This window comes from Octopus bimaculoides, chromosome 1, assembly GCF_046866305.1.
Source record: "Octopus bimaculoides isolate indiv1 chromosome 1, ASM4686630v1, whole genome shotgun sequence".
NCBI classification, from domain to species: Eukaryota; Metazoa; Mollusca; class Cephalopoda; order Octopoda; family Octopodidae; genus Octopus; species Octopus bimaculoides.
The window spans coordinates 56265613-56284250 of NC_142928.1; the positions used below are offsets into that span (position 1 = coordinate 56265613).

Sequence of the window (18638 nt, forward strand, 5' to 3'; positions counted from 1 at the left end):
TGAGTAACTTGCAATATTTAGTTTTATCCTTTGCATTTTGAGTGCCAATCCTTATGGAGGGCAATTTTTTTTTCTTTCATCTTTCCAGACTCTATAAACCGAACACCAGTCATTTACTGAGATCAATTCAATTGATCATATCTCTTCTGCAAATTTATGGCCTTCTGTTAGTGTATTTGTTCATTGCCAAAGTTCATTTCCATTATTTTGAAGCAGAATTGACAGACTGTAATACTTTGTTTTCTTTGTAGACATCTAATTTTGACAATATTTTACATTGTAATTATAATAGTTATTGGCTATAATATTTAAGATAATATTGATGTACTGATAGAATGTCAGACTATACTTTAATAAAGCAGATTTCTAAACTTGACATTTTGCAGTTTGGAGCTGTATCTTATCAAGGTTCACTTAACTTTACATATAACCAAGTGGTTGACAAAGTAAGTACCAGAATGGGGAACAGGAGGTTAATTTTATTAAGTAAAAAAAATGAAACTCTCATCTTTGATGATAAAGCATTGAAAGTCAAAACTTCCAAGCGTTTGTAATGATTATTAACTGTTTTAGGGATTACTTAAAGGAATTGGCTTCATTGAAATGTTCATTCTGAAACCACTAATACTGAGGCTTACTATTAGAATTTATCATTTTAAAATTCACTCATCATGATTATTTTTATGCCTGTATTTTCTCTGCTGATATGGGTTGGACAAGTCTTTTTCAGGCAGTATTCTATGACTAAATGTAATTCTCGATATCTGTCCTTATTTCCAGGTAAGGTACTATATTACAACAATCTTATTACTATGCTCTTTTACTGGTCTAATTGTTTATGACCTATAGCTCAGCAATTTGACCCCTGCCACCCAAACAATGTCAGTATGAAGACATCGATCATAACTGGAAACATACCCACCCATCCATGTGTAGGTGTGTGCATATGGGTGTACATATATGATGAACTTTTGTACTGTGTCTGTTTATCAAATTTCATTCACAAGACATTGATCAACCTGAGGTTAAGGAAGAAACCACTTGCCTGTAGTGGCATGCAGTGAGATCAAACTCAGAATCATTTAGTTGTGAAATGAATTTCTTAATCACACAACCTATGCCTATATATGATATATACAAAAGAAATGATAATAGTTATAACAAAAGGAAATTGTAAAACTGAAGATTTAAAGAAGTGGAAGATGTTAGTGATGGATGTTTCTTGGCTTGAAGTCATTATGTGTTGGTTTTATATGTAGTGTAAATATTAGGTAGAAAGATATTGAGATGATGTTAAGTTATTCATTGTTGAAACAAAGTACAGGAAACTCTTTGGAAGAAATATTTGGATCAAACTTGAATTTATTTGGTAAATTGATAACAATCAGTCACACAAGAGAGTGTGTCTACTGCACTATTTCTTCTGCTATAATTAGAATGGTCTCTGCTCTTCTGAACTAGCAAACTGTAAACCAGACTTGTTGAAACCTTCTTTATTCATTCATATCTATTTCATCATCCCAACTACCTTATCATACTAAGCATTTTTTCCAAATCTTTCCTGTTCAGAACTTCAACCAATTAGAATTCTTACTCTTTTTTTGTGTTGATTTTTTTTTTATCATCATCATCATTATTATTATTAAGGCGGGCAAAATTCTTAGCCACATTTTGTCCATCTTTATATTCTGAGTTCAAATTCTGCCAAGGTCGACTTTGCCTTTCATACTTTTGGGGGTCAGTAAAATAAGTACTAGTTGAAAGCAATATTATCAACTTATCCGCTCCCTTGAAATTGCTGGCCTTGTACCAAAATTGTTATTATTATCATTATTATTATTAAGATGGTGAGCTGGCAGAATCATTACCATGTTGGACACAATGCTTAATGACATTTCTTCTGGCTTTACATCCTGAATTCAAATTCTGACAAGGTCAGTTTTGCCTTTCATCCTTTCAGGGTTGATAAATAAATTACTAGTTTTGCACTGGGGTTGATGTAAGTGACTAACCCTCTCACCCCAAATTTCAGGGCTTATGCCTATAGCAGAAAGGATTATTATTATTTTTATTAATAATAATTTATTTAAGGCAGCAAGCAAGCAGAATTGTTAGCACTCTGGCATGGCCGGGCCCTCTGTCAGTTATGACAAGTGTTCCAGCTGATTCGATCAATGGAACAGCCTGCTTGTGAAATTGATGTGCAAGTGGCTGATCACTCCACCAGCACGTGTACCCTTAATGTAATTCTCAGAAAGATTCAGGCTGGCACACCAAGTGTGACAAGGCTAGCCCTTTGAATTGCTGGTACAACTCATTTTTGCCAGCTGAAAGACAATGAAAGTGTCTTGCTCAAGTCATTGGGAATTGAACTTGCAACCTTATGATCATTAGCTGAATACCCTAGCCATTAAACCGTGTACCTGGACAAAATGCTTAGCAGTATTTCTTCTGGCTTTATGTTCTGAGTTCAAATACCACAAAGGTTGATTTTGTCATTTATTCTTTTAAGGTCAATAAAATAAGTACCAGCTGAGCACTGGGGTTGATGTAATTGATCTACTCCTCCCCTCGAAATTGCTGGCCTTGTGCTGAATTCAGAAAGAGTTATTATTGATTAATTTTTTTAGAAGTGTCTTTACCAGTGTAGGTATTTTGCTCCACTTCATTCTGGGACTTTTACCTCTATGTACCTTAACTCACATAGCTGCAGTGATTAGGTACTAGGCCTTTTGGAAACCTTATTAGGCTTTATGCCTATTTAACAAAGTTGGCAGAAAGCTACATTGGAATATCTTTCCTTAGAAAATTGTGTTGGTACTAGCTTCGACTGAAATTACAAACAGTTATTCAATACTTGTGTAGTGTTACATTTATTATAAAAAAAACTTGTTTGACTCTGGCTTCAGGATTTATTTGTCTTGAAGCTTGAACAAGCTTCAAGACAAGCAAAACTTGAAGTCCCAGTCAAGCTTGAATTGGCGAGGGGTATGGTCTTATGTGGGTCAGCTGGCATGGGTTTACAATTTCAGTCCTTGAAAATTCTTCCACATGTGAGAGACAGATGGAGGACTTTTTAATAAGGAACGTTTTTTAAAAATTGCTCTATTTGTTTTATTCAGTTCTGTTATTTGTACACTATATATACATGTATCCACAAATATACGTCCTGTTTTTAGCATTGATAATTAAATCATTCAACCACGGTAGTATTTGAATATATTCTTAAGTCCACCATTTTGTCAATCGCAGCAGCTTCCAAGCTTCACCACTAATTCAGTTCTCAACTAAATTGCAAACTGTTAATAGTTTTAAAGAGGACACCTCCTCAGCTACACTTTGGCATAAATAGTTTGAGATTTGGTTCAGTAGAAAAAAAAGTTACGACAAAATGTCAGACCTCAAGCTAGTACTTGTAGTAAAGTAAAGAATAAGAAACTTTTTACTTAAAATATTGCAGCTAAAATTAAAATTTGATTATTAGAACTTATTTAAGTAGAATTTGGCTGATTTACTACCTTAAATACTGAAAAAAGTGACTAATTAGACAAACTTACAAATTAGCTGAACAGTTTTGTACAATAAATTAAAAAGATGAGAACTGTAAAGAGTGATAAATTAGAAGAACTGGCATTCTTTGCTGCAATATTTTAAGTAAAAAGTTTCTTATTCTTTACTTTACTAGAAGTAATAGCTTGCCCTATACTTTTACAGGTTTATAATCTTAAGAATATTACTTTTCATGCTCACATTTTTCCATGTAATAAATACTTGAGTAGTTTTAAATGGGGCTTACATTTTATATCTAGACTGGGCCATTATCTGATGAAACGGACCTACATTTCACATCTAGACTGGGCCACAGTCAGTTAAAATGCAGACTTCATTTTACATCTATACTGGGTCAGAAGCATAGCTAGGTTCTAAAGTTAGGGGAGCGAGCACATAAAAAAGAAAAAGCATTGTGACACATATCAAACAATTTTTAACTCATTTCTCTTATATTATGCAAAAATATTTCATTAGTTATAAAATATGTGACTGTATTCTATATTCATTAATTTCATGTTCCAGTAACATCATTATGTATGAAACTTACAGCTACTGATATAGTTGTGATGTGAAAAAGATGAAACTCTATTGGATTGTCCAGTGTTGAGATGTTATGACATTAGTGGCCACCAACACAGCACAGTAGATTGAGCAGACAGTTCAAAAACATGGGAAGTTGGTCAAATAAGTATTAACTCCAGAAAGTTTTTCCAAGGCCACTATCAGTTGAAATGAAGCCTATATTTCACATCTAGACTGAGCCTATTATCGATTGAAATAGGGCATACATTTCACATCTAAACTGGGTAACTATCAGTTGAAAGGGGGGGGGGGCTACACTTCACATTTGGCCTGGTCCTGATCACAATCAATTTCCAATTTATAATCTATATTATAATAAAATATGATATATATAAAACACTACAGATAATTACATGAAAATAATACCAGATTATCAATTAATTTCTGCTTTTGCACTGTATCAATAACCAATGCATAAACTGGAACCACAATGATATAGTTTGATGCTGTGAGTTGTAATAGCATTGTAAAAGTAACAAGTGCTCAATGGCTGACAGTACTGAGCTCAGTTCCTTCTATGAGCACCAATCCCTATAAAACACACTAGACCTACACAAAGTATGTTGGGCTTTGGTAGATGGAAGAACACTGATGATATGTAATGAAAATAATTGCTAACTTGATGTATTTTTCCTAAAACAACTTCTATTCTAAGAAATCCAATTTATATTGTTAATATGACTAACTATTGACCTAAAAGTCATCAGTTTGCCAAGGCAGGCACATATTTCAATAAAGATTGTTTACTTCTATCAATGCAAAGCCAAATATTTACATAGGATTAGTTTAGTATTGACCTCATTACATGCCTGCTGATATTTTATCAAATCCAAAGGGATATGAAAGCAAAGTTGTATCCACAAGTATTTGAACTCTGGATGTAGAGAAACATAGCTAAATACTTCAAGTCACCTACTCCATTACTCTACTGCCTTGCATCTCTCATTGATAGATGTTTAGAATTAGGAAGGATATTCAACTTGGGATTATTTTCTCCATCAAATCATGAAACCCATATCAAAGAAAAATGGGTATCAGAAAATTGTTTGGGTTTTATAAAACAACCTACTCTATGTAAGCGTTTGAAGTATTTTTTATTTATTTAAACTGATATTTTGATATGCAGTTGGAGCTACTTCAGCATTACATTGCTAATAGGAAAGGCATGAATGTCATCCTTCACTGCTCTTCTAAGACAGCACATTCAAAATTAGTTGTAAGTACGTAGTAAGTCTAACTGTATTATAAATCCTTTTTCATCCTTGCGAACCTTTCATAACCAGTTGCGTAAATGAATATTCACAATATGAATTATATAAATTTATTTAAACAGTTGGGCAAATTGGTTTACAGACTAAATTAAAGAGTATAACTTTATATAAAGATGGTTAACATATATAAGAATTGTTGATTCGAGTGAACGATGTAGCAACAATTATAGGCTATTAATTTTATTTAAGCTAAATGTAAGCACTAGAAAACTTAATAGTCACAGCTTCACCCGTTTATCGGCACATTCTTTGTGTCAAAACACTGTTGACAGTATAATAACCACTACAGCAACTTGTGTGTAATTTGACAAACCATCATCTCTATGAGGCGGCCAAAGAGTTTCGGTGTATGAATGCCTATTCTTAGTACCGGTTTTGATACATTTACACCGTATCGTATCTTTCTATGAAGCCTGACTGCCAAGTGATGTGAATCTGATCATGTGACTTTAAGAATGGTGCTCTTTAACGACTGCTGTTTGCTTTAGCTTCGATACTTTAAGACCAAAATAAACCGACCATATACTCTTCCTCTCTCTTTTTTCATGTTGCATAATTTTGAAAAAAAATTTTTTCTTTACGATAAGTCGTGTACATGGATATACTTCACACCAAAATTTCCTTTCGAAAATTATTTCTATACATTTAAAGAATTAAACGATGAGCATTTTCTTTCTTTCTTTTTTTTTTGTTGCTAAGATAGCTTTTTTTTTTCTTTTTAGCTATTTGACCTTATCAATAAATACCACAACCTAAATTTTGTAACACCAATAATATACTGTTCCATTAATAGGTAGCACTAATAAATACTTTGAATTGAAATATTTCAGTGGTTGTTAATAGATTTTTCTTTTCTTTCTCTTTTCATTCGTGTTACCTGAAGTATAAGAATTGTATTTATAAATTGTGTATGCATGTATATCGGTCGGTATTCTGTTATTAAGTATGTTTCCCTAAAAATATTCATTAGTTTTGGTTTTGGTCGCTTGAAGGAATTCCTGATACGATCACCGATATAGTAATAATATCAGCAATACATTTGTGAAATTTACCATTAAATGTGCTTCGAAACGTTAGCTGATCTATTCATTGAAAGGGAGATATTTCTCCTAACCCCAAATTTATTTTCTTCAAAAATACCTCTCTTCTTCCTTAGATAATAAGTACTTTTTATTTTCTTCTTTCTTTTCTATAAATATTATAGCTTTATTATCGATAAAAAAGGATATATATATATATATATATATATATATATATGTGTGTGTATGTGTGTGTGTATATATATATATATATATATATCGACATTTCTGTTCGTATGTACCTTGCTCCACCTTCCATTTCTAAAATGATTCTTTTTAGTTGGCTCACTGTCGGAGGTTAGTGAACTTTAATCAAGTTATTCGTATAATAATAATTAAATATACTAATATTTAGCGAGTGGAGATATGTTCTTGGTTCGATCGTGCGATACCTTTAGAATCGTTGAAGATTATTACTTGGGTGTCTTCTTGCCGGTAAAAAGTCGGTCAAAGGAATCCCTCTTATTTCTATCTTCTTTTACACCGCTGATAATTATATGAACGTGTGTGCATGCTTATACAAAAACTGCCATTGATTAATAAATGTCTAAAAATATACATTTCCCTCCTTCCTTTTCACCATTTTGTTCTCGTGTTAATTTCTATTCATTTGTTAATTTTCATTTTATGAATTGTGCGTATCTAGTGTTTCTTTTTCCTTTTGCTTTGTTACTACTGCAACTCATTAATGTCAACAAATAGCAACTATAGTTAAATATCGATTTCTCATTGCGCCACCACTTTCCTCCTCCTCCCCTACCTTTCACCTCCTCTATACCGGTTCGATGTTTAGAGTACCCCACTTTTTACAGACACGGAAATACTCATAGTCGTCGAAATATTTTATAGAAATGTTAACTGCATTCCCGTTTTATTTTTATTTCATTGTTCAGTTATATACTTTTAATGAAAAATCAGTTAAAAAGAAAATGAAAACTAGCCTTAGATAAAATAAAGTCAATCGTAGTTTAATGTAAAATTCTCGACTCTCGCCTCCTGAAAGAAAATACCAATAGACAGTAGAATTTCCGATCCGCATCTTCGATGGTTTATTTCAATACTTTCTATATCGACACCAAGATCAATCTCCGTAACCGCTCACTGAGAAGCTCGGGTCATTATAGCCCGATGGTGTATGTGACTATCCAAACAGGGAGCGCTTATAATTTACTGTAGTTGTTAAGGTAAGTTCATCAGTCAGCTGCAGTATGTTGTAGCTGTCTGATAAACTGGGACGCATCAATGATGACAGGATCTCACAGCTGATAATAGCTATCACCGTTATTATTCTTTTTTTTTTCTCTCTCGCCGTATCTTTTTGCCATCTTTTGCTGCTAATTTCATTGTGTGTGCATAGTTGTAGTTGTTTGTTTGTTTAGCTTCAGCTCAGTCATTGATAGAGTATGCGTATGATCTAGACGTTTCAACCGTGACCATCTCATCTCCCCTTTTTTCCCCGGCATATTGTATCTTGGACTACATTATTAAATGTGCCTTTTCAATTTAAGATAACAGCATGTATAATTTGAGGGAATCCAGGCTGCTATTTCTATCTAGTAAGTAAAATGACAATACAGTGTGTCCCTGGCTGACTTATTTGTGGTTGTGGGGTCTGTCTGTGGATGTGAGTAAAAATCAGTGTGATATAAAGATATTTTTTCGTTGGTTCCAGCTAGTGGTCATGTTGGAGCACTATAGCAATAACTATTTTTTGCCATTTGATGTTCCTGATCATTGGTATTGATCAATAGGTGATGAGGCCTATTGATATTACAAGGAAGGGGAGAGTGTAACAATGGCTTTTGTAATGAAGTGTATGTGAAGCAGCTGAGAATTGAAACCTGCTTAATTGATGACAGGTTGCTACAAGTACTCACTTTGTATGTTAGTAGCGATACTATTATGATAACGTACTCACCGTGTGTACGTTTATTCCGCACAGCAGTAGTGAGTGGTTGGAGCAAGGCTAAAACTTTTTCTTTCGTTTTGTGTGTCATGAGTAAGCTTAGAACAGCCCATCCCTCTGTAAGCTAATGACTGAGGCTGGTCCTGTAGGCACAAGATATAAATGTAGTGTTATGGCTGAACCAGGAAATTAAACTGGTTTATAAGAGCCTATCACCACTCCATCACTCACGTGCGTGTCTGCGCGCGCGCGTGTGTGTGTGTGTGTGCGCGTCCGCATGTGCATATCCATTCACAAACGTATGTATACACAAACGTTACATATTATAACTTATTTAATAAACATACAATTTTAGCTTTGCTGTGAAAAGTAAACAAACTGTTACATCACACGTTTTATTTCACTTGCAGGCATAAAAAAAATGTCATTGAATCTGATTAGTTTCTCACCTTTGTAGATCCTTATCAAAGAAAGTTCTGTCCATGGATTAATTAATAACATGGACTCAGCTAAACTGAGATAATTCATATTGTCAGCAGCATATTAGACTGACCCCTTCAGCTGAGTCATATACTATAAGTAACTATAGACAAGTAATCTCTCCATGAACAGAAGGTGGGTCTTCTTACTCTGATGAAAGTCTAAGAAGACTGGAAACTAGTCAGAGTAATTCCATTTTTTTTTTGCCCTAAAATATAACCAGTTCTTTAACCTTACTGTTTATTTTTCACAGAAAAATGTTTAATAAAGTATACAGTACATTTCATATTATCTAAAAAAAACTCTTGTGTAGTGCAATATGAATTATTATCCCTGTAATCATTTTATGTCACTTTATATCTGCTTGCACAAGTTATTTGGGTCATCCCTTGCAGAATGTCCCAATATTTGTTGCAGTCCTTTGTCATCTTCTTCATGAAGTTCTACTCTTTCAAACTAGCTTTCACCACTTATTCCAATGTCTTCCTCAGTCTTCATCTTCCACAGGTTCCTTCTACTTGCTTGGCACCTCTTTGCCCAACTGTCTTCCTCCATATTTATCACATGTCCATGCCAGCACAGTCTTCTCTTTTGCACACTACAGTTGCTTCCTTCTATACCTAATTTTTCTTTCAGCTTATTTGTACTCTATTGTTCATGCACAATAATATTACACATCAGTGAAGCATGCTTGCTTCATTTCTTTCTAGTCATTGTTGCATCCAGCGCACATATTTTGCTACCATGCAACATCATACTTTGTTTACATGCATCATACAACTAGCCCTTCATTCAGAGAGAATGTTACCAGCAGTGATAAAAGTTACCTGAAATTTTTAGCACCCTGTTATTACTCTGGTTACTATGTTTTTCAGTACTTAGTTTCACTGTTAATTCAGTTACCTTGTTAATACATGCTATTAACTACATCTAGGAACCTGTCTGAAGAGTTTATTTCATGAGTAATTTTACTGTTAACTACCCTTGTGCTACTGTTTCCTATGAAGTAAACTTTCTACATCAGCCTGCCTGTGATCCCACTGCATCTCTTGTGTACCCATAGTTCAATCGGGTACACAGTAAAGTGCTTTCACTTTTCTGCATACTGAGTATGGCTACCTCTTCAATGGCAAAATAGTCCTACCATCTTTCTTGCACAATTAAACTTTTGTCTTTGCTAGGTTTCCTTTGCAGCTTCTTGATTCTTGGCTTTGCTTCTGCATTTGGAATTTACTTATGAATTCTTTGACAGATTTACCTATGAAAACTTTTCCTTCATTGGCATCAGGTGTTCTTTCAGACAGCCAGCTTTAAACAACTCTATTATGGTCTGGACTATGTATAATTAACCAGAGATGTGTTGAGAACTGAATGTAAATGAGTATATATTTATATATTATTGAAGGAATTCAATGTAGAATTCCTTACAGTCACTGATCAGTCTATTGAGAATCTCCAGGCTGGCAGACTTGGCAGCCTGAAACTGAATGAAACTGGTCAGTCTGTGAAGAATTGCACATTGAATTCCTCAAAAATTCTATTGATCCACATTTTTTAAACCTATTTTTTACACACACACACACACACACATGCTCACATGCACACACACACACACTGCTTTATTAAGTCTCAGAGAAATAATGCAGGTATATATTTATATTTTGTCCCCATAATTAAAAATTTCATTGTCCCATAAATCTTAATAGGCTATAGGATATGCCCTTGTATTAATATATAGTTCAATACTACTTAGTGAAATCATGTTATCATTGATAGTCAACCCTTTCCCATCTGAACACATGCATTTTGGCAGTTTATAGAGAAAATTATTATTATGAGAATTAAAGGTTTTTTGTTTTTTGTAGGATTAGATTTAGGACTGATACTATCCAGACCTTGGTATATTGATGCTAGTGGCATTCATATATTTTGATTTAGACTTAGCAAGAATTTGATTGCTGAATATCAGGAAACTTTTGAATGGGAATTGTAGTAGTTAATACAACATTGCATGGATTAAAAATGATTACACCACTTGCAAAAGAGATAAGGATTAGATGCTTTAAAGCTCTTATGTTACTCTTAACCAACATTATTTGCTGTTACCATTTTTTATCTTTTACTTTTGGACTGTGGCCAATACTGGGGCACTGCACCATCTTGAAGGGTTTAGTTGAACAAATTGATCCCAATATTTATTTTTTTAAAGCCTGGTACTTGTTCTATCAGTCTCTTTTTGCCAAACCACTAAATTATAGGGATGTGAACAATCCCTCACTAGCAGTCTGGTGGTGGTGGGGGACATACACACACACACACACACACACATGATGGGCTTCTTTTGGTTTCTGTCTACCAAATCCACTTACTAGAGTTGATTGGATGGGGCTATTAAGTTGAAGACACTTGCTCAAAGTGTGACACAGTGGGATTGAACCTAAAACCATGTGGTTGGGAAGCAAGCTTCTTAGCAGGCAGCCATGCATACAGAATTTCATTTTTCATTTATATTGTCTAAAATAGAATGAAAACAATGGTTTAATTTTTCTGAGTTTTGGCAAAATGAGTGTATAAAAAAATTATAACATCAGAACATTTTAATCAAGAAAGAATGAAGTTTTAAAAATATATTATTATGACAATAGATGCTGGTGTTTACAAGTGTCTTTGAATCAAGTATGATATTAATAAAGTCCTTGAAATATCTTAGGATATCTGATGTCCTAGACACTTACATGTCCCACACTTGAAGCCTTATATTTTTAGATTAGTTGAAACAGGAAATTGTGGCACAATTGGAGACGGAATACTATTTTCGGACAACTGCACTACTACTTGTGTATTCATAACAATCCCCTTTTAATTTATACAAAACTTTTTTATATAATGATAAGAGTAATAGTTTATATGAAATTATCCTTGTCTAACAGGCACTTAGCTTACTGTGTCAGCTTGTATTTTGTGAGGTAGAAAGCATAAAACACTAAAATGTCTTGCCCAACCATCTGTAATTTGTAGCATCTTCATTGTAATGATATAAGTATTTCAAATATTGACAAAAGGTTGCAAAGCCATCAACCTCAGGATTTGAGCCCAAAATATAAATTGATGAAACTAAATATCATTAGTTTTTTTTAATTAATCACACTACTGATTCAGCTAATCATAATTACTAGTATATGAGCCAACAAGGGGATTTTTATAAGTTTATTTGCTAGAAACAACACCCTAAACTCTCTCAAATCACACCCTGCTGCTTTGGGAAAGGAATGAGCATGTTTGGATAGTATAGTTCTACATAGCTCTAGAATAACCTCAATCAAGGTTAACTTGGGTTAGATAATAATGGTGATAAGCTTAATTCTGGTAACATGTTAGCAATTTCTCATTTTCTTTTGATTTGTTATCAAGTTATTTTATGGTTTACTGAAATGTATGTTTTACTTCAGTGTTTGTTCATGGGCTTCTACTTTCTGTTAACGATCATTATTTCAATGTGAAGATCTTGAAGGTAGTGAAGATCAAGAAATTAATCTTTTTTCAGAAGCGTGTATGCATTTTTTAATGATATGCAAAAGCTTTGACTTGAGCTAATCTGTGATGTATTGGCAGGGCTGAATTATATATTGAGTGTGATAGTTTCTAGGGCCTCTGAAAATTGGTGAGCTTATGAAAACTATGAATCAATGCATTTAACTGTTACTTCGGAAAAGTGTGTGTGTAAAATATTAAAAAATAATAGTAAGCATAAAAACATGGAATTTCCATTTTACTGTAATCTATAGTTTATTGTATTTTGGAAAGTCATATTTGCTAATAATATACATTAATGAAATATATTTTTTGCTCTTTCCCCAATAGTTTATATAACTAGTAAGTAACTAGTTGAGTGTATAATGAGACACTTGACTCATGTAACTCAAGTGAACATTTCGAAACACTCCATATGTCCTTCACCTTAGTTTGCCATGCTTTAATCAGATATGAGGTTACTGAATACTTAAGGATACTGTGGTTTGTAGTGTGAGATGAAATATGATCAAGACATCTCTCAATTTTGTTGTTCAGTCATATTTGTATGCAATTGAAATCCTCTCTGCTTTTAATTGCAGCAGAGATGGGCAAAGTGGACATGACTAGTGTGTAATAGCTTTAATTTCTTGAGATTTACTGGAGATTAATAATTATACAGCAAATTGGAGTTGGTTAATCATACTGAAAATTGGGTTTCTTTTTCTCAAGTTTTGTTTTACAGCTAGTTGAAGCTGGACATGGACACTTGAAGATTCATCCAACTTATGTCATCAGGAGAAAATGGGCTTTAAACTGATGAGATGCTAATGATGATAACCACTGAATGTGAGCTGAAGGTGCAGGAGTGGAAAATATTAAATATATTATTTGAGCTATATAAAAGGTTAGAGCTCATAATTTCCCACTTATATTTTCCTCATTTTTCTGTATCATTTCTAAAGTACATATAATTCTATAAAATCTATAAAAAAAAGCAACAGATCTCATCTCATTATAATAGTATCATTATTTTATTATCTGGTATCCATGGATTAGATAATTCTGCAATGCGATACTTTTCCCATCCTCTCAACCTAGGGTCATATCAGGTGTAATATCCAACATTTTCAGGTCTGAATGGTTGCTTCTTCTATAACCTGTCTTCCACATACATCCACTTTTATAACTTTGAATGGATTATATGGTTTACTGAATGTCTTTTTAATTTTGCCTCTTATCAGTTGTAAATCAAAGTTTAGTTTGCTTAAAGAATTCAAGTAATTGCTGGAATATGTCCAATTTCTTTTAACCTATTTCTTCTTTTCTCTTTTTGTCACTCTTTGAATAAGCTAGCTATTAAATTTGAAGTCTCCTTGATTCTTCCTTGCTTTTGTATATTAGAACATGTAGACACTTTTATATTGCCTACCTTATACAAAACTTTTTAAAATGTCACCAATATCAATTATTCATTTGCCTCTATTTTGTCTTCTAAAGATTCTTATTACCTATCATTTTTATGTCCAAAAGGTTATACTGAAAGAAATGTTATCAGTTTTTTATTTTTTTTTTTTAAGTGATCAATTGATAATTCAGCTTACTGCTCTCTCTCCTTATGTCTCAATTCAGATCTCCAAGTGCCATATGACATTATTTTAGATTTCATTAATTAGATTTGATTAGAAAATTCATTCGACTTTGGTTTTTGTTTTTATTGGAAATATATTAACAGCTGTTTACTTCATCAGACCCTTCTAAAAGTGTCTTGAGAGTTTGTCTATGCTATAATGTATATATTTGGAGTTTATGGCTTTAAGGTAGCCAATCATCTGCTTGGAAGCAATCCTCAGATCCATAGTATATCTTTAAATCTGGCTTTGATTCAACTTCATTATATGTATAGTATCCTCTACATAACCATTCTACCTTTTATTGTAGAGGATACTGTTCAATGGTTTAGTTCATAAAACAATTGCCAATTTTGAATATCATGAAAAATTTGAAGGAAATTTAGTTTTGCTAGAAAATAAAATCTATTCTGTTATTTTACTGTTATAATCAAACTGTTTTAGCATTGAAATATCTTTACACAGTTTCATCTATTTATTGTGTTGCAATAAAGTAAGCTTTCTGCAAGTCAGCATCATTATTTCCAGAAGCATAATCACCAACTGGTTAAGTGAAGCTGCTATAATCATAAATGGTTAGTATACCCATCCTACTGCAGGCATTATATTATGGTGGGATGAAACAGTCAACTTTGTTTATCTCGGCCAACCTAACAGAAATCAAATATCAGAGAAATATAAGTTCTCAAGGAGATAAGGAGGAAGTCTGTTGGCCTAATTATAGTTAGTTACTAACCTCATAGCAGCATTGTGTTATGTTCATAGCCAAGAACCTTAGCACTTTTACTGAGCCTTCCAAGCTATGAATGTAGTTCACTTCTAATATGGACTATAGAATTAACAAATATTTCAATAGCATGCAATACTGAATTCAGTTTCACTCATAATAGAATTGGTTCAAATGAGTCTCTTATCACCCTAATGTTCAGAATATTATGATAAAGTACTGAATATGAATATGATCTGACTAGGAACCTCTGCTTGTTATTTAATTTGCTAGAAATAGCAACCAAATATGCCTCCAACAGTTCCTTACCATCTTTAAAAAAAACACCTTTGATAATTGAATCTTGGATACACTATGCCTGAAAAAATGAGATAGTCAGGCTTGGAATGCTTTTGATCAAGGAGCAGACTCAGGGCTAAATAACTATTGAATTGGAATGAATTTAAAATGGCACTTTAATGGCAGATAGGTGGCTATTAGACCATTTTTTTTTTGTATATATAAAAAAGGTAACCTTTTCTCTGTGCCACATGTTGCTTCTCTCCTAATTGAAAGAAACAACATATAAGTATTGACTTGATGTACAAATACACTCAGGTATGATTCAAGTGTTAGTTATTATTTTATTATGTTTTATATTCCACTTACCCTACTTTATATTAATGATGAATTGAATTATAAACTACAAACTCCTTTTATTACTACCATAACTGTTAAACACAGAGTTAAAGATTTTAAGATGTTCACCAAGAGGTTGGCACTTATTCTTGACATTATAGTTAGAGTTGAACATACATGTGACATTTCCATCAGATTTGACATAAGAACACTCACTCTATGCAATGCACCATAGAGTATATTGGGAAAAGATTTGGTTTTGGTGGAGTGCTAATCAATTTAGATTAACCTAGAGTTTTCAGTAGGGTTAACTATTGTTATGGGATTGGGGATGACCTAAACATTGATGGTTTCCGTTTCATCTTCAAAGATGCTGGACTGTAACAATGTTCAGTGGTATCTCTTCTGTAATTAAAATTAAATGGCCATTTCTTGGAACTATTTTACATCACACACTCAGTTTATTAAAGATGTTCCCATTCCACTTTACTGTGTTTTTGGTGCTGGAGCCGTTGTTGAGGAAACTGATGACCTTTTGAGGGCATATTGTTCAAATTGGGGCACAAAAGAAGTGTGTCTACATTCATTTATGCTGTTGTCATCATTGTGTTGGGCACTTTGGAAAAAGGTAGTCAGAGCTGATTTCCAAACTGTTGGAAGAGTAGCAGATGTTTATGGGAGCATGCATCAATTAGGACAAGGTGGTGGGTTTGCAACTCAGTACTTAGAGAGGCAAGTCTATGTTAGCCAGTGGGAACTTTTGTTGCTGTACTGAGAATTCAGTTAAGATAATTACAGTCTGGTTCTAACCAAACCTACAAATGGAGAAAAACTGGGAAGAAATCATGAATAAGGTGACTTGTTTTATTCAATCATGAACTGAAAAGAAGTTGTCCTTAAAAAGTTGGGTGGAAACAGCTAACACTTACATTGCTTCAGTGGTGAACTACTATCTGACCGTTGTACCTTGTCCTATGGAACACAGATAGGATTGTAGCTCATGCTTTTTTTTACTTGTAAAATGAACAGGTTACACTTGTCAGGAGATTCATTTATGAGTAACAATAATCACCTCAGAAGTGTGTGCAGAATGATAGAAGGATACTTGCCTTTACAATTGAAGAAAAGTAATAGGCATGGAAATGCTATCATGAGAGCTTATTGAAGGAGGAGAATGCATCGGGAAAAAGTGAGGTTTATTGTATGGTGACCAAAAGAGGGACTAGAAATCCAAGTCACCAGCAGTATTCTAGATAGAATGATCATGTATATGTAGGCAGGGAAAGTTGCTGGTCCGTCAGAGATAGTCACTGAGTTACTTAAAGTATCTATAATAGCAGAGTTGGATACCTACTAGTCACTTAAATAGTTAACCAGGTAGTACAGGAAGCTCAGTGACTGGCATAGCAATATCATTGTAAACTACTGTAAGGGCAAAAGAGATTCATTGGAGAAAGGCAATTACAGAGTCATCAAATTATTGGATCAGCTTATGAAGGTTATAGAAAAGAATCATAGTACAATTTATTAGTAACAGAATTGACTTAGAGATGAGATGAAGTTTGGCTTCATACATGGAGGCGGTACCACTGATGCTATCTTCTTAGCTAAGTACTTCTGCAGTTTTCTCACTATGAATAAATTGCTGTGACTAACATTTGATGATCACTAAAGAAACTAGATATAGATGTTTGGTTTAAGAGGGTTGCGCAAGCTATGTACAGAAAAGCAGTCAGTAATGTGAAAATCAGCAATGAGTTCAGCAACAAATTTAGTGTGCAGGTAAATCGTAACTGAACCAAATTCGATGACTGGCAGAGCAGCGGTCTGGCTTCCGTGCCGGTGGCATATGAATAGCACCATTTGAGCATGATTGTTATCAGCATCACCTTACTGGCATTTGTGCCGGTGGCATGTGAACAAAACATTTGAGTGAGATCGTTACCAGTGCTGCTGGACTGATTCCTGTGCAGGTGGCATGTAAAAACACCATTTGAGTATGGCTGTTGCCTGTACTGCTAGACTGACCCTCGTGCCGGTGGCACATAAAAGCACTCACTACACTCTCTGAGTGGTTGGTGTTAGGAAGGGCATCCAGCTGTAGAAACTCTTCCAGATCAGATTGGAGCCTGGTGCAGCCATCTGGTTTCACCAGTCCTCAGTCAAATCGTCCAACCCATGCTAGCATGGAAAGCGGACGTTAAACGATGATGATGATGTAGGGATTCTGTCAGTTCATTGTAGTCCTACAGACAGTAACAGGAGTTTAAAAGGACCATATTGATTATTGGGCTGGAGAAACCCTTTGCACACCTATGCAAGCATGATGAATCACATTAAAATGGAGGGTGGGTTGTGTATATGTATATGTGTGTTTGTATCTGCTGTCAAGTCTAAATCTGCTGCTTCTACACCTTTTACTCCACTCTCCTTATTGCTTTTTTACTTTTGCTTGTCTCTCTGCCATCCATCCCCCATCCCCCATCACAGTTGCCACCTGTTTGATGATAGTTGGTGAGGGAACTACTTTCATTCCATCCCATCCCTCATCATTGTCCTCATAACTCTACCTCTGTTGCCTATCATGAGGCCTACATGTAAGAGACTGCTTTGGATGTGTTTGTACCTTCACTTACTTTCTGTATTGCCAGTCATCACTCATTCTCCCTCGGACTACTTATCGTCATCCAGTACTTACTCTTACCATTGATCACCTTGTACATCCACTGATCTCTTTCCATCTCTTCATTCCAGTCACACTGTTCCTGTCATTATACTTTTGTTCTCTTCACCCACCTATTTTGGTTCCTCTGCTCTTATGCTCTCTCTCTTTCTCCTATTGAGTTGAGCAGACATATATATCTTAGTGAGTATTCTTTACTCTTGTGGTATACAAAGCGACTATGTCATGATAAATAGTACTTTGTTCTGTAAAGTGGTTAGCATATGAATGGAGAAAGCATAGGATTGAGTGTCCATTCAGTCCTTTCTATTCAAGAATATGGTAAACTCTTTAGTGCTAGTGTCATGATAAAATGCAGTTGGTTTACTCTGTAAAGTGATTGATGATTGGAATTGTATCCTGCTGCAGAAACCAAGTCAAAAATGAAATGTACAAACTAGGTGTGGCCCTCCACCCAGGGTTGTTTTAGGCATTGGTACACTGGGAAGTTGCCCAGGGTCCTCACTCGTCTAGGGACCCAATTCTGATCTAGGTATGCTTTGACTTGCTGTCAATAAAAAATACTATAGGGTTCAATACATTGATTTACCTGGGGGCTT

General features: G+C 34.3%; 1 protein-coding gene across 10 annotated transcripts in view; it reads left to right on the plus strand.

Moving 5' to 3' along the window:
• The window catches only part of LOC106880995 (protein kinase C delta type), a 141765-nt gene that overhangs the window by 81065 nt on the left and 42062 nt on the right, over positions 1–18638 (plus strand). For 4 of the 10 annotated variants that reach the window (XM_052966790.2, XM_089351201.1, XM_052966805.2 and 1 more), the window contains exon 2: positions 13113–13287. The exons of 3 other annotated variants lie outside the window; for them this stretch is intronic. The gene's annotated coding sequence lies outside the window, so the exon portion shown is untranslated. Of the gene's footprint in view, positions 1–5000; positions 5209–7540; positions 7669–10127; positions 10244–13112; positions 13288–18638 lie in introns of those variants that run through there. 3 more of the 10 variants (XM_089351206.1, XM_089351214.1, XM_089351191.1) reach the window with 3 other exon arrangements.